This window comes from Saccopteryx bilineata, chromosome 1, assembly GCF_036850765.1.
Source record: "Saccopteryx bilineata isolate mSacBil1 chromosome 1, mSacBil1_pri_phased_curated, whole genome shotgun sequence".
In the NCBI taxonomy this organism is placed as follows: Eukaryota; Metazoa; Chordata; class Mammalia; order Chiroptera; family Emballonuridae; genus Saccopteryx; species Saccopteryx bilineata.
In genome coordinates, this window is record NC_089490.1 from 235,495,920 (window position 1) to 235,523,715 (window position 27,796).

General features: G+C 36.8%; 1 protein-coding gene across 2 annotated transcripts in view; it reads right to left on the bottom strand.

The window, feature by feature from the left end:
- Window positions 1–11,219, bottom strand: part of BRINP3 (BMP/retinoic acid inducible neural specific 3) — a 327,366-nt gene extending 316,147 nt beyond the window's left edge. For both annotated transcript variants that reach the window (XM_066253514.1, XM_066253513.1), the window contains exon 1: window positions 11,005–11,219. The gene's annotated coding sequence lies outside the window, so the exon portion shown is untranslated. The remainder of the gene's footprint in view (window positions 1–11,004) is intronic.
- Between the last annotated feature and the right edge of the window lie 16,577 nt (window positions 11,220–27,796).

Genomic DNA, 27,796 nt, shown 5'->3' on the forward strand with positions numbered 1-27,796 from the left:
TTCTGTCCTCTCCAGGTTGGCCTGGTGGGAACAACCAGTAATCACTCAGCAAATATGTGTTACTAGGTGGAAATAACAAGTTCAAGAAGGAGATTTAAATAAAATTATTAAACAATTAAAGGAATAATTTACACTTTGAAGTTTAGAGTAACATATTAAATGCTATAAAGTCAAAGAAATGGAAGATAAAAGCAAATATTATAATACCCCAAGCTCAAGTATCTATTAATCCAAGTATATAATAGCTACTGAAAATTTCTTTTACATGTAAGCTCATGAAACCCAAACTCATGGCTTGGGATATGGAGAAAATTAGAAGTAACACATAATTTTATAGCAGATGCATTGAGATTATTTATTTCAATATAAATTAACAGTGTTCCCTAAATAATTTTAATGATATCAGGGCTCCAAATTTCTAAAACCCACTGAGACAATCTTTTTATCAAGGTGAAACTTTTGACCAAAAAACTTCACAACAAATTTCACATTTAAAAAAGGATTTTCTAAATAATACATGTCAAGCTTTATAGAAGGTAGTTATGGAGCCAGTTCTTAATGAAATGAACTATTTAATATGAAAAACACTGGATTTGGGTGTCCAGAAAGTGTGTTGTTTTGAAATCTCTACTTGTTCACGCTAAGTAGGGACTTTAATCCATTTATTTCATAAGTGTTACAACAAATCACTTAAGGCCTGAACCCTGACATCACCAGTTCTGAACCCTAGCCTTGCCAGGTCAAGGCACATATGGGAGTTGATGCTTCCTGCTCCTCCCTCCCCCCTCTCCTTTCTAAAATGAATAAATTTTAAAAAGAAAAAAACAAATCACTTAATATATTTCAGTGATATAATATATCTTGTAATTTAAATTAAAGAATGGTCTTAGATCAGTGGTTCCCAACCTTTTTTGGGCCATAGACTGGTTTAATGTCAGAAAATATTTTCACGGAACGGCCTTTAGGTTGGGACAGATAAATGTATCATGTGACCAAGACAAGCATCAAGAGTGAGTCTTAGACAGATGTAACAGAGGGAATCTGGTCATTTTTAAAAAATAAAACGTTGTTCAGACTTAAATATAAATAAAACGGAAATAATGTAAGTTATTTATTCTTTCTCTGCGGACCGGTACCAAATGGCCCACGGACCGATACCGGTTTGCAGCCCGGGGCTTGGGGACCACAGTCTTAGATGATTCTTGAGGTTCCTTTTAGCTCTAAAATTCTACTTACTTTGTCGTTTTCAAATCTGAAGAATTGGCTAATGATTTTTGGAATAAAGATTTCTGAAAGCACTTCATCTTGAATACATTTTGATAAATCTTTTAAATAATAAAATTACTTCTATTTTGTGAAATATTGTATTAGACCCATCATTTAGAAGATATTTTGTAATTTACATATATTAAATTATCTTCCTGTATTATACTATCATAACACACACACACACACACATACACACACATATATATACACATACAGTATGTTTGTAAAGTCATGGTGCACTTTTGACCAGTCACAGGAAAGCAACAAAAGACTATAGAAATGTGAAATCTGCACCAAATAAAAGGAAAACCCTCCCAGTTTCTGTAGGATGATGTGGCACCATGTGCGCATGCGCAGATGATGACGTAACACCGTGTATACAGCGGAGCAGCACACGGCCATGCCAGTCAAGATGTGGACGGTACAGAGGAAAGTTCAGTGTGTTCTGTGGCTCGCTAAATTCGAATTCGTGACCAAAGTGCAACATAAATATTGGCGCATTTATAATGAAGCACCACCACATAGGAATAACATTACTCAGTGGGATAAGCAGTTGAAGGAAGCCAGCAGTTTGGTGGAGAAACCCCATTCTGGTAGGCCACCAGTCAGTGAGGAGTCTATAGAGGCTATACGGGATAGCTTCCTAAGGAGCCCTAAAAAATCTGTGCATGAGCCCACATTGAACTGTACTGAATAGGTGTGAAACTGGGAGAGTTTTCCTTTTATTTGGTGCAGATTTCACATTTCTATCATCTTTTGTTGCTTTCCTGTGACTGGTCAAAAGTACACCATGACTTTATGGACACACTGTATATATACTTTTTCAGCCAGAAAATAATCTAAATATGCTTTGGTCTTACTGTCATTTCTCCCTCATAGCATTTAAAGGGATCATAGAGAGAAAACAGGAATCAAGTAATTTTTCTGCTCATAAAATATCACATGGAATATTCTACCATCTTATTAAACTTATGTTATAGGAATGAGAGGAACTAGTGATTATTTGTGTTTATAAGGCTAGAAGGAAAATCTGAATTTTAAGTAGTAATTAAGAAAACCAGAACCACATTTTAAATAAAAGCATCTTGTTATTTGGGCAAGCCATTCTCCTTTTTCTTTCATGAAGAATAGCCTTGAATTTAATTGTACATTATAATTGCACATCATTCCTTTTGGAACGGCTAAATTACTCCTCTGATTCTGTCTGTGTATTTCTCTTCATTTTTTGCCAAACTATTTTTCAGGCATATATTATTACTGACTCCTTAATTAAAATATCTTTTTGTTTCTTCTTGAAAATGGCTAAAATAGCTTATGCCTCACACTGAGCTGTCGGGGAGGGGGGACTGGGGTTTTTAGTTTTATATATTTATTTCTTTTGCACTGGAACAGAAAACAAACCTTAAGTTCATTCAATAGTCTTTTTACTTTGCGAGCAAGCATGCATTTCCACAGAGTGAAAGCATTGCTGTGACAATGTACCTTATGCAGAATCGAATGCTTCAGATGAAGGTTAATGGACTGAATTGCAAGAATACCCGTGTACAGACTGTAATTAGGAGTCTCTGATGAAAGCCTGCAGTACTATATGAGAAGAAAACATCTGCTTGCTCACAGTAATGGCTGTCTTTCATTCTCTCCATGTAAGTGTTTTTTTTCTTTCTGTTTTAATAGACCATCTATCAGAATCATATATGCTCATCAATCTTAGGTTATGTGAAAAATATAAGTGCCTATTGAATTTCCATCAAGAGAAATCATTGTTTCACCTTCTTTCAAACAAAAGTTGGAACCAATGTTGCATTAGGTCCTTAATGTGGCTTCATGTTATTCAGGAATAAAAATTATATAAGGTCAAGTTTTTCCTTGATTTCCACTAAGTACCTGTTTTAGTCAATAATTTCATCACTAAGGACTACTGAAGCTTTGGTTAGAACCAGAAATACTGCAGATGAATTGAATCAAATGAAGAAACATAATGACTCACAGACAAGGTGCTGAACAGCTGTTACTGGTAGCATTGTTCTAAATTATCATTAACAAAATGAGAACTTTTAGGGGAGGTGTAGTAGGCAAATCAGCTTCCTTGTAAAGATGTGCTGTGGGATTACCTCCCCTTGAGTATGGTGTCAACCTGTGAAAATGATGGAATATCCCTTCTGTGATTAGGGTGCTAATCAACTGACTTTCAATTAATTAAAATGGAGATTATCTTGCAAAAATTGAGGCTTTTTAGAGAAGATAAAGCATCAGACATACTCCTGCTGGCCTGGAAGAAAGCAACTTTTGATTTGGGAATGGACTAGAGAGGGCATAGACTAAGTGACAGGGGCAGCCTGGAGGGAAAGATCATCGAGTTCCAAGCCCACTCGGGGTCTTGGCAGGATTCAGCTCCTCGTGGTTGTCTGTTTCCTTCCCAGCAGTCAGTTCATCCTGTTCACCCTCCTCTTCTCCACTCTGCACACCCACAAGGTCGGCACATCTCCCTCTGTTCCTTCTCCTTCTTCCTGTTCATCAAAATCCAAACACTCTATGTCCTCATGCTGGCCACTGAAAGCTTTTCCCACGATTCTGTTTGGATTTTATTAAAACTCTTTAGATTGTATATAGTTACAGAGCCAGTGACTGAGCAGGATTTAAACTCTTCCACTATTGTCTCCCGGTTCTGCTCCCAAACTAATGACAGCTATTCTGCAAGTTCTTTTCTCTCTTTTGTTCTCACCAAATGGTTTCCAGAGGATATTTCACAAAACAAATGGCAAAAATTTTAAGTTTTACAATCCTGTTACATAGGTGCAAAGTCCTAAAAGCTGTGACTTGTAAGTGGATTGTATTTCTTGGTTTTCTCTGAATTGAACAGAGTAAGAAATAACATTTTCAGAGGACTTCATCTAGCCAGTCCCTAAGATCTCGAGGTGCAGAGTTGGTGTGGGGGTGCGACCGGGAAAAGCACTGGGCCTGTTTCAATTGCATTCTCCAATACAGCCTTATCCAGGGAAGAAGAATCTCATATTTTGTTTCTTAACTGACTCCAGAGTAAATTTATTAGTTGGTTAAATCCTTGAATTTGAAAGTGATACTATTAATTAGCACTCACAAATCAGTCACCTTTATAATTATAAGAATTATATGTTTCCTCCTATGTTTAAAATACATTATAGTCTTATATATGTATTTTCCATAACCCCTAATCTATCATCTTATTGACATATAATATAAGCACAATATATTATATATAATATAATTGAGTACCTGAATATAACATAGTGCATGCACTTTTACTATAATTTATTCTCTATGTATGCATAAATATAAAACATATACAAAGATTTATACTCTGTATTCTATTAATATTGTATCTTATATATAACATAAACACACACAAATGTTCTATATACAAATTATATGATTGGATAAACAATCACATTGTGTTTTGCTTCTGTAATTATTAAAGTCTTCCAAGAGGCCTATTTAGTTGCTTAAATACTTTGATACATCACTTGAGAATCATAGTTAATTAGCAATAAATGGTTTCTAAGCTGCTTTTAGAGGAAGTTAAGTTCAACTAATGGTGAGTTTTAATTTTACTGAATAGAATGTGCTGTTTGTTTGCCCATCATATGAAGGATTTTCACTTTAAAAGGAAAAAGAAAAAAGGACATCACTAGAAGCGAGAGATCAAATAATTTCATTTAAATTTTTTGATTGTTTTAGAATATAAATCTCTAAAAATGTATACATTTTATTGTTAACAAAATGTGGAGTTTTTTAAGTTATTTCATTTTTTTTTAGATTTTACTAAGAGGTCAGATAAGTTATTGAGCATTTAACATAGTAATATGACAATGATTAATGCTCAGAAGACGTGGATACATTTATAACCATCAGTTCTTCAATTGGTCTTTAAATGCTATTATATTTCTTTGTTGAGACTGTGGAACAAATAAATATTTAGTACTATAAGTGAGATAGCAGGCCATATATATTGCTCCTGCTCGCTGAAGCCAGCATGTGCTTTAAAGTATAAATACAACTATGTCACTTCTTATCTTAAAATTCTCCATTGGCTCCCTGTCTTTCATGATGAATGGAAGTATCTAAGAGAAAGCTCTGACTTGGTTGCTTTGTCTTCCTCTCCTCATTCTTTACTCTTGTTCATAAACCATATGAACTGGGCTATCTGTCTTCTTAGCTAAAGACAGGAAAAACCATTCAAATGGCTTTAAGCAAAAAAGAAGTTATTTTTAGAAGCCCTCAAATATGCACAAATGGTGCTAGAAATAAAAGTATAAAAAAGTGAACTATAATTCTTCTTTATTACTATTTACCAAAAGAAGAAGAAAAAAACTCAAAATATATCAGAGATCCAAATAAAACTTTAAAAGTTCTTAAAGAAAATGCAAGTGACAATCCCTGCAACTTTGAGGTAGGCACAATGTCTTGGATAAGACACAAAAACATAAGCAATGAGAGAACAAGATTGATAAACTTGACACAGTCTAAAGTGAAAACAAATGAATGTCTACTCTTCAATATCAGTGAAACAAAAATAGAAAGGCAGGAGATAGGGTGGAAGAAAACATTTGTCCAGACATGTATCTGACAAAGGTCTTTATCTTAAATAGGAAATTGTTCTTAGAACTCATAAGATAAGCAACCTGACTTTCCAAAAAAATAAAAAATAAACTGCAAAGATTCAGACAGCACTTCACCAAAATATATATGTAATGTAAAGTACATATAAAGAAACTCAACACCATGCACACTATAAATCACAAAGACATTATTACACATCCATTAAAATGACTAAATTAAAAAAGTTTGTGAATACCAAGTGTTATTGACAACGTGGAATATTAGACCTTCTAATCATTGTTGATGGAAAGATAAAGTGGTACAATCATTTGGGAAATCTACTTGGCTGTATCTTATAAAGTTAAAAATATTCTTATAAACAATTTGCAGTTCAACTTTCAGATATTTACTTGATATATCAAAAGTTATGTCCACACAAAGCTTATATCCACACCAAGTTTATAGGCCACCCAAAAGAAGACTTCTGCTTGATACCTGATTGCCAGAGCAACCCTCTGTGAAAATAATTTGAATCCGAAGATGATTGGCGGGACAAAGCACCTCATGCAAACACTGGAGAAAATGTTGGGCACTAACAGAGCAACTAGAACAGACCCTATGGTGGAAATGAGCTTGGTGATGTCGAGGAAGACCGTACATCCCCCAAGACTTTATTCATACAGACTTTGGTAAAAGTAGTCACTTTCGCATAGAAAATGTGAGTACATTTTAAAGTGACAGAGTGGAAAAATATTTTTTCTAGCTTTTTTGGTAAAATACATACAAACCTAGATGAATCAAACAATGTCTTTTCCTACTCAAGCGTCTAAGCTGACAAAAACTTCAAGAGACCTATTGTGAGACCTTCCCTTCAATCAAAATTTTAAGTGAATTCAGTAGTGTCCTTAAAACATTTTTTATATTTCCATGGTGTTATGAATGGTGATAAAAAGCCATGATATTTACAGGAGGTTGAGGTAGATGAATAATGTATTTAGTACAAAAAGAGGAAAATAAATTGAATGGACAGAAAAGCATAAGTGATATCTGAAATCTAAAAATGGCATTTTTCTAAAGACCATAAATCATTCATTTGATTTTGAAGTTCTAATATAGGAAGGTGGCTAGCACACACAAGTGACTCCACACAAAATTATCTCTTTCTAGCTCAATACCTCTCTCAAAGATTTATATTCAAGCCAATTGAGAAACCCTCCTTATCACTCATTTTAAAATCATGGTAAGCTGATCCATTAAGATAACAAGTAACACATGAACTTAGAGACATTCATCATATGCATGCGGACAGCCTTACTTGTTTTCTGTATACAAATGTGAGCTACTATTCACACCAGGAGCTTAGGGTCAGACAACTCTCAGGCCACAAAATTAGCTATGCGAGATACAGTACATGTTTTCCTGTCCTAAAATGCACTTAATTTCTTTTTAGAATTTCCATTCTAATGTGTGAAACTGGAGGACTTTCTACTAAAGGAAACAATCCAACTACATAAGGAGAAATGCTGAGTCATTCACTTACAGGAGGGTTCCAGATGGGTCAACCTCCTAGAAACAGAGTAGGGTGAATGGGGGTTGCCAGGGGCCGGGAAGGGAGGGAGAGATTGGGAGCTTATTTTCAACAGGTATAAACATTCAATTCTGCGAGAAATAACTGGTCTGGAGATGCATGAGAGTGACCATTCAACAATGTGAATGAACCTAATGCCACCAACCTGTACATTTAAAAATGTTTATGATAGTAAAATTCATGTTATGTGCATTAACCACAGGTTTTTGTTTTGTATTTTTTAGGGGAGTGTATGAGAGGTTAAACTCCCTGAGCTTACAGAGTTCAGAAATAGTTCCATATGAGTGCATATACAGATTCTCTGATTCTATTTACTATGTTTCTGTTAAATCTATCTAACTGTTATATAAGAGATATGGTAAAGAATAAATATTCTGTAAAGCTGTGATAGGTGCTTTGTTACTCGGCATGCTAGCTAATGTGTTTTGTATGATGATAAATTAATTGGAAATAATCAAATGTAAAATGACTTTAAGAAAACTCAAAGCAAATTCTGGTGTGGCAACATTTACTAACAAGCAGAGTCATCTCGTTATGTATTTATGGGCACTTTTCTGTATGTGTAAATAATGCATAGATGTTAAGGATCCTCACCTGCCTATAGCCTGTAAATCCTGATGGAAGGACACAGTTGTCACTTTGATCTTAACAGAAGGCAGAAACGCCATATTGTTCAGCATCCAATCCCTCATTGGTTAAAATGTCACCTCGTCTGTGGAGGCAATTTACTTATTGCCTCTATCATCCACAGGTGATGTGGAACCTAAAATTGTCCTTAAGCTGATATAATTAAATGCTTCCTTAGAAATACATCATGTAAGTTTACGACACTAATAATTATCTCTTAATATGCATCAGGAGCACCTGAAGCACATATAGCAGGAGTAATTTTTTTTAAAGCATACAACCATCTTCTGGGTTTTTATTCTGTTTAATAAATATTGCATTTCTGACATGATACTTAATTTTTTCCTAGACAGGAAAGTATAGGTTTGTGTGTCTTACAGGAGACAGATACATTTAATTAGCATGGAATGAAACAGCCTTATCAACAACAGCCATGGATGTATTTGCAATTTAATTGGACATAACAAAAGGATTTGTTCATCATGTTTGCTATGCAAAATATGTGTCATTTTGCAAAAGGTAAGGGCTTGGAAATACTAGTCCCAGAAATCGTGGGTCTATCCTCACAAGTGGAAATGGTTTTTCATTTAACAGGTTCTCCATTAGGCATGGACTCCATCACTTATGTGAATGATATTTATCAACATAATATCAGCAGCACTTTAAACATTATTCAGGTAATATTTAAAACATTTTTGAAAGTAATTTGAACATGCAATTACAGGGAAGGGTCCCAGATACTTCAAGAAATTATTCAGCAAACTCATTAGTCAACAGAGCCAAATATCAACGGTACATTGATTGAAATTTCTTTTGAGAGCAAATTTTTTAAACTTAAACTATATAGGTAGGTACATTCCTTATCGAGGTAGCGCCCACACGTGGTATTTTGTAGAAAAGCCACACTCAAGGGGCTAAAGAGCTGCATATGGCTCACGATCTGCAGTTTGCTGACCAGGGCCTAGGTGAACAAGGCTTATATGGATAGACTTAGTACTTAGTGATGGAATTTTAAGAAAAAAAAAAAGTGTGTATAAAAATTTTTTGTTGTTTCTATGAGTCATTTCTTCTTCCTCCTTTGCTGTCAGAACTCTGACTTTGCTCAGCCCCAGGCCTGAGTCATGATTTTATAATCCGGTCGTGACATTTTCATCCCATGTGTCACACTGGTAAGCTTCCAAGCCTTCCTTGCAACCATAAACATCCAGTTAAGCCCGGTCTGGCCAGCGGGATGTGAGGTCAGGAAAAAGTGTGTGCTTCAGGGAGGACTAAATGCTTTTCATTAAACAAACAAACTTTTGTGACACCATGGATGGACCTGAAGATTATTACAGTAAGTGAAACAAGCCAGTCAGAGAAAGACAAGTACCACATGGTTTCACTTATATATGGAATCTAATGAACAAAATAAATTAAACTAATAATCAAAATAGAAACAGATTAATAGATACAGAGAACAGACTGACAGCTCTCAGAGGGGAGGGGGTTTGCAGGGCTGGGTAAAAAAAGTGAAGAGATTAATCAAAGAAAAAAAACTCAGAAGTAGCCCTGGCCAGTTGACTCAGCGGTAGAGCGTAGGCCTGGCGTGCGGGGGGCCCGGGTTCGATTCCCGGCCAGGGCACACAGGAGAAGCGCCCATTTGCTTCTCCACCCCCAACCCCTCCTTCCTCTCTGTCTCTCTCTTCCCCTCCCGCAGCCAAGGCTCCATTGGAGCAAAGATGGCCCGGGTGCTGGGGATGGCTCCTTGGCCTCTGCCCCAGGTGCTAGAGTGGCTCTGGTCACAGCAGAGCGATGCCCCGGAGGGGCAGAGCATCGCCCCCTGGTGGGTGTGCCGGGTGGATCCCGGTCGGGCGCATGAGGGAGTCTGTCTGACTGTCTCTCCCTGTGTCCAGCTTCAGAAAAGAAAAAGAAAAAAAACTAAACAAAAAAAACCTCAGAAGTAGACAACAGTGTGGGGATTACAAGAGGGAAAGGGGGTGGGAAGAGACAGAAGAGAATAAAGGAGGGATAAATGGTGATGGAAGGAGACGTGACTTGGGGTAGTGAACACACCATACAATACACAGACGATGTATTACAGAATTGCACATCTGCAACCTATATAATTTTATTAATCAATGTCAACCCAATAAATTCAATACAAAAATTTAAAATGTAAAAGAAAGGAACCACAAGAGGAGAAAGACGTTTATCTGTGTGCCCCTTTTCTTGTTTGAGATACGTGCCTGCAAGGAGCTGAGTTATCATTCAATTCTCATAGGATTCTATTTCCTTGATCCTGAAACATAAACAAGAGATGGAGGGTGGCCGGATAGAGGAAGGTTTGGAATAGGCAGGAGACCCAGTGTCCGGCACTGGCCAAGAACTGGTTTCTCCATATGTTCCATGAGGACATTAAACACAGGTACTTTGAAAGGAAGAATCTAATTCCTAAATCTGTAGTTAAATGAGCCCAAAAGAGTGAATAATCTAATACAAATCAACTGGATCTACTATTGATTTTTTTTAAGGATAACCATTTGTTTATCACGTGGTTTAACATAAAACTTTTGTGGTTATTTTGACTGTATTTATACATATACTGGGGTAAGTTTGTAAAGAAAAACACAAAGACCTTTCAGTAGACCCTTGTTCAAGCAGTATCCAAGGAAAAATATGAGTCTAAACAGGTAGGGAAGTTATAAGAACTGGATAGGATAATTCAGATTAAAGAAAGTTTTTTTTCAAACATTTTTTTTACATAAATATGGCATACGAGGTGGATATTTATAATATTAATGAATTCCAAAGCCATTCATTTTAGACCATCCTGCGAATATGGCCAGAATTCGAATTTACACCTACGGGCATCAATTCTTTTACGGAATCCCAGGAGAAGGTAAGTAATGAGAGCATCCATGGAGAGAAAGTACCATATATAACCAGAATTGCTTTCAAATACCCACCTGGGCTCCTTTCCCAAGAAGTAAAATCAAGCCACCCAGCGCGTTCCTTTTGGTTCTCCTGCTTTTACTCAAGATACAAAGACAATCTGTTTTTCTTAGCCAAACTTGAAATATTGCCCCTTTCCAATTGGCCAGGAAAAAGTCTTAACTATATATATATATTTTTAATTCTGTGATAAGAGTCTTTCCTCCTAGTATTTCTAAAAATAAAGACTCTGAAAATGTATCTTTTTATAATATATTCAAGTGTTATGTTCCCCCTAGCAGCTACTTTCGGAAAGTTTGAGGACGGTAATGGCATAGATAGGTCATGGTGTGTGGAATGAGAACTGGGTCATTTATTTTGGGCACTAAAGATAAATGAATTCCTTGTTCAGGAATTAAAGATAAACTGTTAAAGGTATTGTGGTGAGGTGGTTAAAAATAGTCTTTTTAAAGCACATACAAGACATCACCCATATTTCTATTGTACAACGCATAATAAGTAAGCACAGATTCTATCCTGCAGGAATGTCTCAATTTCTCAGTCCTTTATTTTGAACCATTCCTTCTGTACTGGATTTTTCTTTTTAATGTGTACATATGTGTACACAATTTGGAAGCAGGTGGGAAGGAATTCACAGAGAAACTATATCCAGGTCCCTAACAGGTCTTATGATACCCTGCCTTCTTCTTTGTAGTCAAGGGTAATTTACCTTCCAAGAGAATGCCACAGTTCTCAGTCTTTTGCCTCAAAATGTCCTTTCTCTAAACTTGGCACTGCAAGCTTGGTGGCCCGCATATTTGTTCATTTATGTGCTTAGATCCCCCCCCCATTTCTATAGCTTCTCTTCCTGAAACCTGCAAAATGCCTCATTTTGCTTTGGAATTGACAAGCTGACTAATAACTGTTTCTCACTGTATTCTTCCTTCAGTGATGATTCTGTTTCCTAAAACAACTTATGCCACCTTGATCAGAGATGCAAATTATTTTTTTCATTTAAGGAATCTCAGCACTTCATCTCAACCCCTTATATTTTATCTAAGAAATCTTAAAATAATAATCCTATTTTCATTAGATTTTTTACTTAATTCCTATTCAATTTATTCTATTCTCTAATTCTTTGACATAGCATATTTAAATGCTATTATTATTAATTTACATTATTGTACTTTGCTGTACCATAGATTTTTTTCTTAAATCTCAGATGTTTACAATCAATCTGGAATCTATGTGCCTTGAATCTCCACTATAAGAAATAAATTTACCTTTTTAAATAATTGAAGGATATTTAAACTTCAAACTGTATTTAGTGGTTCATTATTTTCTTTGCTCTTAATCACTATTACCATTGGCTCGCCAATGACCCATGAGTTTCTAGCTTCTCGTATAGTAACCACAACACATTTATTTTCTAATATGATTTTTTGGATCAGTCTTGAATTTTAAAGCACTCCTGACTTTTTCAAAAGATGGGACCAAAGTTCTGTTTTAAGAGTTACTGGTGACTTGAATAATTTATCTTTAAATAGTGGACAGTGGTATTTTTCCAATCCTAGAATACTCATTCATCTGCAATGAGAAAGAGTTGCAATTTATTTTACAACAATTTTTCTCAAGAGAAATATAAAATAATAATTCCTCTGAAAAGGCAAAGGAAACACTCAAGTCTTGATGTAAGTGCACAAAACCGAAGCCGTGTAACCAGTTACGATCACTAAGACCCGTGAAGCTGGGTATTGATTTTGGTCTACAAATTCAGTGTATCCCAACTAACGAGAAAGGTCAGTTTCTGTGAAACTACATGAAGAGAATTCTCTAGTAATAGCCTGCCAGCCTCCTGGGGACACACGCGGTAGGAGTGACAATAAGAGCCAGGACACCTTGGCCTCCGTAGAGCCTCCCTTCACCTTGGCATTCAGTTTCCAACGGGAGAAGTGGCGAGCCATTTCAGCATTGTTCATGGGCACAGAGTGACTTCATGGATGGAAAGTAACAAACACATTAACTGTTCTGATAGCTGTGCCAGAAGCTTTTTCTAAAACAGGTGAGACAAATGGCTTTTTAGCAATGAACTCACAAAGTGAACGAGACCTGGGGGAGTGGAGAAAACAAAGGGGGGGGCTGATGAGGCGCCTGAGAGCCTTGTCCTTGGGGAACGAGGTTGGGTGCAGGGTGGATGAGCCACCGGAGCCCAAATGCATCCCAGCGAATGTAGCCAAACCCTCTGCCTCTAGAAATAGAAGATGGAATGTGTGACAAACTTCACGACACTATAAAACTCAAATTTATTATTATTTTTTTCAGCCAGCCATAAGGATATCACCCTTATACGTTTTTCAAGAATATAAAATAACCAGGCCTTGGGGAAATTGACAGGTAAAGGACCAACATTATTTTCTGAGTTCTATAAAAAATTTGCTACAAAACACAATCTTCAAATATTATGCTAATGCTTTATTTTAGAAAATGGTTAAAAATTGGCCCTGGCAGGTTGGTTCAGTGGTAGAGCATCGGCCCAGCATGTGGAAGTCTCAGGTTCAATTCCTGGTCAGGGCACACAGGAGAAGTGCCCATCTGCTTCTCCATTCATCCCCCTTCCCTCTCTCTCTCTCTCTCTCTCTCTCTCTCTCTCTCTCTCTCTCTCTCTCTTGCTCTCCCTTACCCCAGAGCCATGGCTCATTCAAGCAAGTTGTCCCCAGGCACTGAGGATTGCTCCATGGCCTCGTCTCAGGTGCTAAGAAGAGCTCAGTTTGCCAAGCAACAGAGCAATGGCCCCAGATGGGCAGAGCATTGCATCCTGGTGAGCTTGGCAGGTGGATCCCAGTCAGGGCACATGTGGGAATCTGTCTTTCAGTCTCCTCAGCTCTCACTTAATAATAGTAAAAAAAAATGGTTAAAAATTATAATAGGCTAAAAAATAAGAAAAAAGAATAATAGATTGTGTTATTGCTGCAAAATTAAAATCATGATTTTTTCCTCCATACGTATATTCTCTGGAATGGAGATTTGTAAAAGTTAGCATAGCAGAAAAGTCAAAGCTAGGTCACTGACTTCTTCAACTGGTTCATGATAGGTTTATATGCAATATGAAAGCAGTGGCTATACTAAAATTTTGTGTGTGTGTATGTGCGCGCGCGCATGCGCATGTATGTGTGTGTGTCTGTGTGGTGTTTGACTCTTTCCTGCCCCCTCCTATGGGCAGGGACAAGGATTCTGTCAGAGTGCTGGTGTCCTTTTGTAACAAACCATAAACTTTATCAACAGCCTGTCTCTATGCATATGAATGAGCGGTCTACAGAGGTCTTAATAAGGAAGCATTGAATGCCAGAAAAAGGAAGCATTGATTCATTCATGTCTTCAAAAAATACTCATTAAGGCCTAGTGTATTCTTAATTTCTCAAAAAAAAAGTTTGTTCATAAATTAAAACATGGTTATCTTGGGTAGGATTTTTTAAAGCCTGCTTTTCAGCAGAACTCCATTATGAATGCCAGGTGGGACCAAGCCCACACAATTTTTATCCTTTTGCAAAGGGGAGTGCCAGCTACTAGTGTGTTTTACAGCGAAGGTCTGGGAGCAATGTTAGATCAATGAATCCTTCAGATAAATCGAAGGAGAAGTAGCATTATTATCTGTTTGATATAGGCATTTGATTTAGATTAACTTGCTCCAGGGTATTCACGCATTCGTCAGTAACACAACTGGGACGTGAGCCCTGGTCCTCCAACCCTACATTGGATCTGCACAACAGTGATGCACAGGCTTACTGCTTGCTGCATTCAAGCAGCTACAACAGTAGAAACCACCTGTATTCAGCTTAAAGAAGCCATAACTGGCACAGCAAGGTTGGTGTTGGTTCTAAATCCCTGAACATTCATAGCAGATTCTTGGAGGTTTCATCACTTTCAGCATTGATTAATTTCTCCCCAGCTTTTCAGAACAGATATGCCAAGCAGATCGTGCATTGATGTGAGCTGGGAGCGGAGCCTTGTGTGATTGGTATCACATATCCCTTACCTCATTATAATCTCTCGCTCGTGTCCTGTCCCTCTTGACCTAATTGATTCCACTGTAATCACATCCACAAAGATATTCACCCCTAACCACCACCACCCTCCCTTGAATAAAAGGGTAATTACAAGGACAACTCAATTGTGAAAAGGGAATAGGGGGCACATAGGGACGTTATTGCCCATTTACATAATCTACTGGATTGGGATTAGAAAGGCTCCTTTCTTGGTGTCGGATGGAGTCACTTCTTTAAAGGGGCCTGGCTCAGGTCTATGCCAGGGTCTCTATTGTCCACTGTGTCCACACTCAAAATAAACAGTGGAGATTCTGCCTTCCTTGTTGTGGTGGGGATTGAACAGCCAAACCCTTTTGGGTTAGGTTTTGAGACTTAGTTTGCCTATGGACTTGAACAATCCCAGTCTTTGAAGCCACAATTTGGGGGGGGGGGGGTAAGAAGCTGTCCTCAAAAACTCAGGAGGCTTCTGACTTATTTGCTTCTATCCACTTACACATAAAAGCTATGTGGGACAGCCTGGCCAGGGAGTGGCACAATGAATAGAGTGTCGGACAGGAATGCGGAGGACCCAGGTTCGAAAACCCGAGGTCGCCAGCTTAAGTGTGGGCTCATCCGGCTTGAGCGTGGGCTCACCAGCTTGAGTGCAGGGTCACTGGTTTGAGTGTGGGATCATAGACATGACCCCATGGGCACTGGCTTGAGCCCAAGGTCACTGGCTTGAGTAAGGAGTCACTTGCTCTGCTGTAGCCCCTGGGTCAAGTCACATATGAGAAGGCAATCACTGAACAACTAAGGAGCCTTGACGAAGAATTGATGCTTTTCATCTCTCTCCCTTCCTGTCTGTCTGTCCCTAGCTGTCCCTCTTTCTGACTCTCTGTCAAAAAAAAAAAAAAAAAAGCTATATAGGACAATCAAGTGTCTGGACTAGTTCTTGAGCCTGAATGCCTCTCTTATTATGTACTGACTAGTTCTTGAGCCTGAATGCCTCTCTTATTATGTACTGACATCCACACTTATTTTAAAGGGAGCTACCTTAAGGCCATTTGAAATAATGGGCTGAGTGAACAGGCAATATACATAATCCAATCTCTGCAGCTGAGCTGCCTCCCCTTTTACATCCCAGCTCACTGACGTGTGGGCTCCATAATCTGATCAACTGCTTTTCAGTGGACTAAAGTATTCAATAGTTGGCTTTTATAACCCTGCAAGACTCCACGTTAGTGGGCTGTCCATCAATTTCAACTGTAGCTGCTGTCAGAAAAAGCCTCTTTAGTAAGATGGTGGACCCTCCCTTCCTACTCTGGTCTGTTCATTTGGCTTGGAGTAAAGCAGGAGGAAGATCAAAAGAAATACCAACATTTAGATTTGTTTGTTTGTTTGTTTGCATGCTTTGTAGATATCTCATCTATCTGCCCTGTTACATCACCAAAAGCAGTTTGTGACACAAGCATTATGCGTGCCAACGTCTTTAGTTCACTTGCAAGTCTAATCCTGATGATTAACTAAGGGACAGTGCTGTGACAATGGGATGCAGGGGTTCGAGCAAGTGGGGCAGTGATTCTTTCTGCCAAAATGTTCCCACTCTAGATGGCTAGCCTGGGAAGGCTGCTCTGCTCCATGAGGCCATCCAGGGACCCTGGCTCTTGTTGCCTTGTGACTTCAACAACTCATAAGGGCTTCTCCCAGCCATAGTTGAAGGAAAAACAAAACAAAAAGCCAAGAAGTCTCTATTTCAAGGAGTTCAACCATAACTTGAACATATTACTTCCACTTACCTTCTTTGTGAAGGTGCCTAAGTCACATGACTTTACATAAGGTACAAGAATGGGGTCTCCCAATGAATAATCATGATTCTGCTAAGACTCAGAGTTTGGTGCTTTCATTACAAAAAGTTCACTGGGGCAGAATGGGGCCACAGCTGGCTGCTTCTGCCCCACAAAATGAGCACTATGCCCCACTCATGTTTCCACTTCTATGAGCAACTGCCCCAAATTCTATTCATTTTTTGAGGGGTTTGTGCTTTCCCCCTTAATAATTGTAGAAGTTCTTTAGAAGTAGAAAGAGAGAGATGATAATCCTAATATCCATCTGTCACATTATTGTTTCTCCATTAAAAGGAGATACACTTTATGGGACTCCCTCTGTGGATATTTTTTACTGTCTTCACCCTTCCTGTCTGTCCTGGCCATACTAGCTAGCTTCCAAATGGTCCCTTGAAGGCACTATCCCTGTCCCCAGCTCAGAACACATCTGCTGTGACTGCTACCTGGAACACTGTTGCTACAGCTGTCTGCTTTACTCATATCCTTAATTCAGGTCTCTGCTCAAAAATGGCCTCATGTGAGAACTTTTTCATCTTATCACAAATAAGATACTCTCCCCGCCCCATATCCAGAAATCACTGCCATCCTTGCTCAGCTCTCCTATCCTTCATAGGATTTATCAGTGTTTGACATGTTATATATTTACATATTTATTCACCTAAGGTCAGTCTCCTTCTAGCATATAAGCAGCGTGAGGGGAGGAATTTGACTGTTCACTGCTGTCTGCACAGAACATTAGAGGACGTGGTTGGCAATAAATAAGTGAATGACCAAAGCACGCAAAGGGCTAATGAATGTGTAGGATCTCCACAGATATCAGCAGATGTTAGCAGAAAGACTGACTTCTAGCAAAACTTCTAATACTAACTTTCTCCTTGCGCATCCTTAATTTCGATGAATCTTCCAGAGTTTAAATTTGTATTTTATATCTGTACAACACTTTATAATACTTCCATTATGACAGCTGCACCAGGCATAATACTGTTTGTAGCACAGTGTGAATCACAATCTGGAATATATAATGTTTAAACCTCTGAATGAACTGGAATATATAATTTAGCAGGGCCGTAAAAAATGTGCATGAACTGGCATTAAAAATGACAATAAAATATTATTACCAAGCAGACTTTTGAATACTTCTTGGAGACTTCTGGAGTGCAGAGTAGGAAATAAAACAATGTTTTTCTAATACTAGCTCATGAACTTTCCTACAGAAAAACTAACAGTGGGTTTACAAAGTGGTGTCACAATTTGGGATGTAATACCCAAAACATGGGGGATGGGAGTTATGACAAATATGCTTCCTGCTGAGTGTTTAAATCAGATTAATATACAAATGGAACCCATAAAACTCCATTTTAATTTTCTTCCAACTGTATAAGTTGGAGAAAAGCCGGGCTGTAGACTGAACATTGTGAAATTAGTCACAGCAGAGACTACTGTGTAAAACAAGTGATCTGGAAACATCCATTATTGAGAGGCATCTTTGAACAAGGGAAAGAAAGATGCACGTGATGTTTCAAGTATTATTGCTAACACTGATGCATTGCAGCTAAGATATGCTCTGTGTCAAGAAAAAAATACACACACCGTTGAACAGGCATTAATGTATACTTCAAACACAGCACACTGGGAGTGTGATCTTGTACACTCTCTAATGTTTTATTTATAATTGTGTATTTCCTAATTAACTATGTTTTTCCTTTTCTTCCTTTTATACTTTTTTTTCCTGGATCTCAATTATAAAGACAAGTTAGTCATACCACTTAGTTCAAAGAACATTGTTCTTTCTCCCCTCCAGCTTTAAAGAAAATGACTGACAAGTGACCAATTATTTATACTTAAAGTGTATAATGTGATGTTTTGATGTAAGTATTCCTTGTGCAAATGATTGCCAGTCAAGTGAATTAACATATTCATTATCACCCATCTCTCAAAGGTTCCCTCATACTTAGTGTGCATGACAATTGCGTATCGCCACATCCTTAGAAGCACTTGGAGCCACTGGCTTTTTAATTTCTGCTCGTCCAACAAGGGTAAAATAATATTTTTTATTTCCATATTTAGCCACAATACTCATGATTCTGAGTAGTGCATTATACAAAGGTTAGAGTTTTGAGCTTCTTCTCTAATTTTTTGTTCCATATTGGATCTTTTTTTAAATATACTATATATTCAAATTTTAGCAATGGACCTAATTATTAGATTCATCATAAAAAAAACAACACCCAAATTGTGATACCTTTACGTTGAAGGGTTTTGTGATTCAATAATGTTCTCATATATTTGGAGAATTTAAAAAACGTCTCATAAGATGGAAGTGCTTCTCTGTTTTCCTCTCGAAAAAGAGATTTTTGACCTTTAAATGGCAAAGTTACAGCTGTCAGAATACATGCTGAGACGGTGGTGCCCTGTGAACCCGGAGCGGACCCAACTGCTGCTGCTCAGGACCCGCGGCAGCAAGTGCAGTCGCCCTTCCGGCACCGACTTCCCACCGTGCAGGGCAGGAAGCCCACACGGACTGCACGTGCGGACGTGGCCGTGTTGTTGCTGTTTCCCTTCTCGAAGAAACAGGGAAGAACCTGACAAGTGCAAACATGAAAACAAGTGTTAGAAGCTTCTAAGCAATATATTTCTTTCTCGTGTTTAATTGCACCACAGAAAAGGTATTAGCATTTTGGTTGTCAGTATGTTTAAAATAATAAATCTATGGATGAGTATTTCAGAAGCTGTTGAGGCAACCTGCAGACTGAACATCCCTTTACCTTACAAAGGCTCCATAAATACATTTGAGTTTTATTCGCATAACTGATTAATTAGGATATTTTTTTTCTATTTTCTATGATTTTGTTATTAAATAATACATGCGTCAAGGCCTACAAATACTTTTAATAATTCATACACTATTTACACAATAGTAGATCAGTGAATTAACTGTCTTGGTTATGTAGAATTAACCAGGTCAGTGATTTTAAAACCACTGTTAATGTTGACTCATTTTTTTTCTGCCATTAATAATAATTTGTTTTCATAAGATGCTTAGTCATTGGAACATAAGGAATGAGTCGTTTTCATTGCAAGACTTCTCACTAATTCCTATTTATGCCTGAATAACAGAATGATTCCTGAATTTTAATGGTTATAATTTAATTTTAATAATCTTTTAAATTGAAAAAAACCTGCCTAACATAAATGCACAAAAGCTTACAGTGTATTTTTCATACAACTATATACTTATCTTCCATTTGCATGCAAATTTATTATCAGCAAGTTTTGCATTGTCAGAGGTAGCACATAGGATTCTCTACTTCTGGCACATAAGATAAATCCTAAGAACGATAGATGTTCAATAAATAGTTGTTGCTTTTAAGAAAAACATTAAAGGCACATAGGACAATGCTAAGGTTCAACTCATGTAACTGCACATTAAAATTAAGAAGAAGGATCTAGGTCTTGTCACCTATCAATTCCCACCAGAGGTAAAATGGACTCGGAGCTAATGTTTGCTCTTGGAAAGAACAAGGTTGGAGGACTGACACCACCAGGCTTGAAGACAGTCTCTAAAGCAACGCCAGTCCAGACAGTGTGGCACTGGTCAGACAACTAGCCAACGAAGCAGAACAGAGAGCCCAGAAATAAACCCACATCAATATAGTCATTGACCTTTGACAGAGAAGGAAAGGCCGTATAGTGTAGCCAAGTCATCTTTTTAGTAGATGATGTTGGAAAATGAACATTCACATGCAAAAAAAAAAAGAAAAGAAAGAAAAAAGAAAAAAAAGTCCAGCACAGACCTTATATCCTTCACAAACAATAACTCAAAGTCAATCACAAATCTAAATGTAAAATGCAGAATTATAAAACTTACAGAGATAACAGGACAAAACCTAGATGGTTTTAGTTTTGATAATAGATTTAGATACAACCAAAAGGCACACAACCCATGAAAAAGGAAAATTGCTAAGCTGGCCTCATTAAAAGGAAGAACTTCTGCTCTATGAAAAATATTGACAAGAGAATGAGAAGATAAGCCACAGCCCGAGACAAAATATTTACAGGACACACATCTAATTAAGGTCTGCTATCCAAAATATACAAAGAACTTTAAAAATTCAACAATAAATCCAATTAAAATGTGGGCACAAGTTCTGAACAGAAATCTCACTGAAGAAGATCTACAGATGGAAAATAAGCCTACAGAAAGATGCTCCAGCCTTATGTCAGCAGGGAAAGGCCAATTAAAACACAGCGAGAAACCACTACCACCTACTCACATGGCCGAGATCCAGAACAGACAACACAGTCATCCCTCCATGAGGTCACTTGTGGTACACACAAGCGCACATGTGTATGTTGCAAACTAGCAAACAAAAATAAAAATTGAAGATGCAACTGAAGATGAGAACATAGAGAACTTACATTAGACAACTCTGAGTGTTACTATATTGCTATGGTAGTTAGAATGGTGTAATATGGATAGCTAAGTAAACTTTACAGTAAAGAGTACAGGACAGAAACTGACCCACCTCCATATACATAGTTGTCTGATTTATAAAGAAAAAGCCATTGTAACACAGCAAAAAAGAATAATCTTTCCAATAAAGGTGATTGGACAATATTGCTATTTATGTATATGCAAAGAAGAACAAACTGTATCTCATTACTCCGATTCCTACCTTATGTTGTATACAAAAATCAATTCCAGATGAATTGTAGACTTGATGTGAAAGCTAAATGAGCCAGTCTTCTAGAAGACAGTGTAGGAATAAGCCTTTATGAACCTTGCGCAGACAAGCATGTCTTAAAAAGGACACACCAAACACTAACTCAAACTAAAAACTAATGAATTTTACTTCATTAAAATTAAGGATCTCTGCTTAACAAAAGGCATTATTAAGAGAAGAAAGAAAAGGGAAAACCAGAGACTGGGAGGTAATAGTGCATTAAACAACAGAGACTGGTATTCAGAAAATAAGGTGAAAGACTGGAAACCTGTCTGGGATTAAAAGAGTGGAAATGAATTTAGACTGAAAAAAGAGCGAACGCAGCTCCACCATTAATCACACAGGGAGAACAGACACAGATAACGCCAGCAGCAAAATGAACTGAAAGTGTTGTTTTTCCCAAGGTCATGCCACGACTGCGCAACACCCTAATGACCTCTTCCTTTAATGGCGATTGCTTTCTTATCAATGACATCCTCCAGCCCCTTGGCGAGGCCCATTTATTACTGGTGAGACCTAATCAGGAACTGCCCTTGCTTTGTGACAGCATTCAGTTCCATGTTACTCCTCACTTCTAAGCCCGCCCCAGAGTTGTGGACCAATGCAGCATTGACTCCAGCCTCTCTGATACTCTCCGAAGAATCACTGGTGAAAAGCCAAACCTCGAAAAAGGTGTTTTCCTAATCTCTCTTGTGCAGGGTGTTTCATGGTTCCCTTCAAGTTCTGTACCTTGTCGTATCAGGTCAGTAAATTGGACTTTGTCGGGCTATGTGCAGACTTTTTCCTCGTGGTCTTTAATTCATTAAGCTTTACACATAATAGTCACTAGGAATAATAATGAGGAGGAGTTTTAGTGCAACCAACAGCAAATAATTTCATATGGCCAGAAAGTAAGTGAAACATGTTACACATCATTATTCATAGAGAGAATGAATTAAACCCAAATGAGATACAGCTATACACTTCCTAGAATAGCTAAGCTTTAAAAGCTAAAACTACCAAGACTGGGAGAACACATAGAACGACTAGATCTACCTTTTGTCGGTGACATTGTGAACTTTGGCAACCGTTCTGAAGAACTGATTAGCAGTATCTATCTACCAAAGTGGAACACAGGTATATAAAACCTATGGCTGAACAATTCTAGTCCATAGTGTACAACTAAAAAAATCCACATGCATGTGCAAGATCCATACAGTGATTTGATCTGGGGTGTTATAATGATGTGTTTATTCATTTAGGGCAGAGGTAGTCAACCTGGTCCCTACCGCCCACTAGTGGGCATTCCAGCTTTCATGGTGGGCAGTAGTGGAGCAACCAAAGTATAAATAAAAAGATAAATTTAACTATAGTAAGTTGTTTCATAAAGATTTATTTCTGCCAAACTTAGCGAAAATCCAGCATAAAGTACTTGGTAAGTAATTATTATTATATGCTTTAACTTGCTTCAACTCTGCTTTATAAATTGTATAAAGTAAAGTTATTTCCCTACTTTATAAATCACCATTACTGTGGAACCAGTGGGCGGTTAGAAGATTTTCCTACTAACAGAGATACAAAGTGAGTGGTAGGTATAAAATGGTTGACTACCCCTGATTTAGGGACAAGTCTTTAAGATATATGCATTTTAAAATACTGCTTGTTATATATTATAACTGAATATATATTTTTGCTATATATTATAATTGAATAAAAATAAACTCGAGAAAAATTAAAAAATTCTTAGATGGTAACTAAGTATTTGTATAAATAACACTGGAGAACAAATATTTTTCATTTTCTGTTGCATGAGGTTTTAGAACCGTTTCTATATATGTCTGCATTGCTGATTGCAAATCTGAAATCTGTGTTTTGGTGCATGCTCTAGTTTTTATGCAATTTTAATTTCCTTTTGTTACAGTTAATGGCATGCATTGGTTTTTAAATTGGAGTTAAAGGGCAATGACTCTTGGATTGAACATAATCACAATGCAATTAATGTTTTAAAAACATCACTTTTACATAATTGTAGTTGTTTTTAAATGTAAAAAATTATTATCTGGCCTGACCTGTGGTGGCTCAGTGGATAAAGCGTCGACCTGGAAATGCTGAGGTCGCTGGTTCTAAACCCTAGGCTTGCCTGGTCAAGGCACATATGGGAGTTGATGCTTCCAGCTCCTGCCCCTTCTCTCTCTCTGTCTCTCCTCTCTCTGTCTCTCCCTATCTTCTCTAAAATGAATAAATAAAAAATTAAAAAATTATTATCTGATAAAAACACCCTCTTATTTTGTTTTAAGATTGAATCATGGCTTCTTCGAGTAGGCATAAATGTAAGTATAGTCCTGACACCTTCTGTTATATATGTAGTTGTTACACACTTGAACATCAAAGGCACAATATTTCATTTGTGACACGTGCATATATTGCTTATTTTCAAATTCCCCTTGGCGATTAAGACAAGAATTGGGCTCCTCATATCATGTGTGATAATTGTGAGGAAATTCTTTGAGACTGGACAAAAGGAAAATGCAAAGGAATGCCTTTTTGGTATTCCCATGGTTTGGCCTAAGGACCTAAGGACCACAGCAGTGACTATTATTTCTGTCTGATCCATACAAAGGGCATCAGCAAGAAAAAATGGCATATGATATTCCTCCAGCATTACAACCTATCCCACACTTTGAGACAGTCCTGGTTCCAGTTTTCAATGGTTTTGTTTCTTCTAAGGATGAAGAAGGTGAACATGGTGATCAAGTGTATTTTGATAAGATGCATAAAGAAATGGTTGTAGAATCTGAAGGGTCTTCATCTGATGCCAAGCAGTCATTAACCCCTCAGTAGTTTAGCCAACCCGAATTGAATGACTTAGTAAGAATGACATAAAAATTGTCCTCGACTTTCTGAAGTATGAAGAGCATAACTGGATCATTTGTGTGGATCTTAAAATGGTAAATTTCCTGCTAGGACAACAGATAGGTTTCATGAAGTATCCTTGCTTTCTGTGTTTGTGGGACAGCTGAGCTTAGGAGAAATACTGGACACAGAAGGAGTGGCTGAAACGAGAAGCTCTGGAAGTTGGAATGCAAAATATTATGAATGAACCTGTAGTTAATCGAGACAGGATCATTTCCCCCCCACTTCACATCAAACTTGGCTTAATGAAGCAGTTTGTTCAGGCTTTGAAAAGAGAAAGTGAATGCTTTCAACATATTATTTCTGCTTTTCCTGCCTTGTCTTTCGAGAAGATAAAAGCAGGTGTATTTGATGGACCTCAAATTCAAACCCTCATACGTGACGAAGAATTTGCCAGGAACATGAATAAGGAGGAGAAAGCAGTATGGCAGTCTTTTGTGGCAGTTACAAAGAACTTCCTTGGCAACAAAAAAGCAGAAAACTATGAACTTCTGGTTCAAAGGATGCTGTTGGCTTTCACGACAGTGGATGTAACATGAGCATTAAGATTCACTTCCTGAACAATCACCTTGGTAGTTTCCTGAAAATCTTGGAGCTGTTAGTGATGAATAGACTACTGCTGGAGAATCAAATGAGATAGTCCTCAACAAGTACACAAACGCAAGAGCTACAAATGCAAATTTTTGCCTGAATAGGATTTAAATAAGTTTTGCACAAATTTTATGATTAAAATAAGTGTTTTAATATGTTCTATTTCAAAATTGTAGACAAATTCTGATGCAATCATACCTTTAATGTATTAGTGTATTTACTGCATTATATAAATTTTTATATTTTCACAAAGATGATGCCCAAGAAGACATTCTACTTCATTATGTTAAACTAAATGCTGAAAAATTTTTTAAATAAGATGAAAACCTAAAATCATGAATTGCAAAAAAAAGTGTAGCTTACAGAGTAGAACTAATGTCAGATTTGAGATCAGCACACTCAAATTAGGTAAGAACAAGTGTTGTTGTGGATGCAACAAAAATTTTGTTCCCCAGTGTAATCAAAATGTTTGAAAGTTTCATACATTTGGCAAATTTCTGTGTTTTTTATTTAAAAGTTTCATTCTACTATTCAGTGTATTATAAAAAATATTTTACATTCATAAATATAATGCAAAATATAGAGGTCAACATAAAGTCTTCATTATTTGTATCCACAATGTAAATGAATAGTGGTTATTTTTTAAAATTTCTTATGATCAATCATTAGTGTAGAAGAATAAACATTGTAATTTGCTATAATTCACTGGTCCAGGAAATTACAAGGCAGAATTCTAAAATATAAAATTGCAGTCTTTATCACCATAGCCATTAAATGTATGTGGATCTAAAAGTTAATTTTCTAAATAAAAAATAAAATGTTTGGGGATCTGAAATACAAGTTAAAAATAATAAAATGTGTGTACTAAGTTTTATTTAAGAAGGGATGGGGGAATAAATAGTGGGGGGCTGAGATGACTTGGTATGGTGAACATACAATATACTGTACAGATAATGAGTTTTGAAATTGTACACCTAAAACTTGTATAATTTTGTTAACCAGTGTCACCCTAATACATTCAATAAAAAGAAAAACTAAATAAACTAAATAAAAAAAACAAAAGAGTGACATTAATAAAATGAGAAAAAGTAAGTTCGAACATATAAAATTAAGCAATTGAAAATAATCTAATATTTTACCAAGTATTTTTGGTGGTAAAACAAAAAGAATTCTTTTTTCTTAAATTTACAATATTGAAAAATAATTTAGATGTCTTTCTCTCAATTGCAAAAATCAAAGCTTTTAGATAATCCAACATTTTCCGGGAAACATATTCAATATCACACATTTTCTTTAAGAGGTTTTACGTTGATTGTTTTATTCAATGAAACCACAGATCCTAGAAATACATAGTCCTATTATTCCAGTTTTACAGCTGAAAATATTAGGCTTGTAAAATAATGACAGAGATATTTTACGAAACCCTCCTCTTTAGTAATTTTGGACCCTCATTTTCTACCTGAGCAATATAATTCCAGAATCTATAACATTTAAGTTCTGTACAAGGATGACTTTTCTCCCTGAAATTTGTTATATTCCTAATTTCCTGTAATTAAATTAGAGAAAAAAATAACTTATTTTTTTAATCCTCATGTAAGAAATTTCACCCACTACTATATTCTTTTCTACATAACAAGAAGTAAGGACTTATGAGTACCCTGCGACATTCAGCTCATTACTGGATAAAACTGAAAATAATAAGGTCTGCTCGAGGCATGTACTGTTCTTTTGCTTTACGTTCGTGACATCATTAAACATATTTTTCAGCATCATTGCTCAACTTAGCTTCTTCTTGAGTTTGTGTTTTTGTAGAATTCATTTCCAAATTTTAGTATAAATGTTTTATGGAAAAACATTTACCATAGAGATTTCATAAAATATTGTAAAAACATGTCTTACATTAAAGAAATTTAATGGACCTAATTAGGCAAAAACTTTGTATGTTCACTTTATGTTATAAGTTATTACTTTTCATACATTATAGTGCAACATATATTTTGCATGTTGGTTATAAAAAGTATTTTTTAGATTTACAAAACTGGAAATTTAGTGCTCATTTCATTATTAATTTCCTTGTGACTTTGAACACTTCACATATTTTTGAAGCCTGTTTCCTCATTGGTTTATTTAAAATAATTTATGTGTACATATCATTGTATATGCTGATAATTATAATAATACATTAAGATACACAGAGGTCATCAAGGAAGCCAGGGCTTCCCTCACAAATTTATTTCTGATGTCACTGGTGGGAAAGTGTGCCTTCTGAGCACTCAGTACGAATGACTAGGTCTGAAATGAAAAGTACACTCGACTAGTCCAGACTCCCAAAACTTTGACTCCCTCTCTCTGCATTCAACCTAGGAAGGTTGGGCATTTCGAACTTGCTCACGATGGGCCACCTTCTGTTGTTTCAGTGACCAAACAAACTGTTAGAGTCCTTTCCCAATCCTTGAGCTGTGACGCTAAGTGCAGAATGTCTGTTGAGCGAGCCATCATGATTAAATTTGTCATGTCCAACTTTACATTTCTTATATTATTGGCTCAAACCCTTTGATGAATTGCTACACATGTCATTCTCATTTTTTCTATGTAAATTTAAAAACTACAAGTTGTTTTTTTAAAATGTACAACACCTCTTCATGGGTCAAGTATTGTACCTCACTTGCAGGGCCTGAAGGGAACTGTGTCTAGTGATCCTGCCCGGAATCAAACAGAAGAGGCGGGCCTGGGTCCTGAGGAGGATCAGCATTG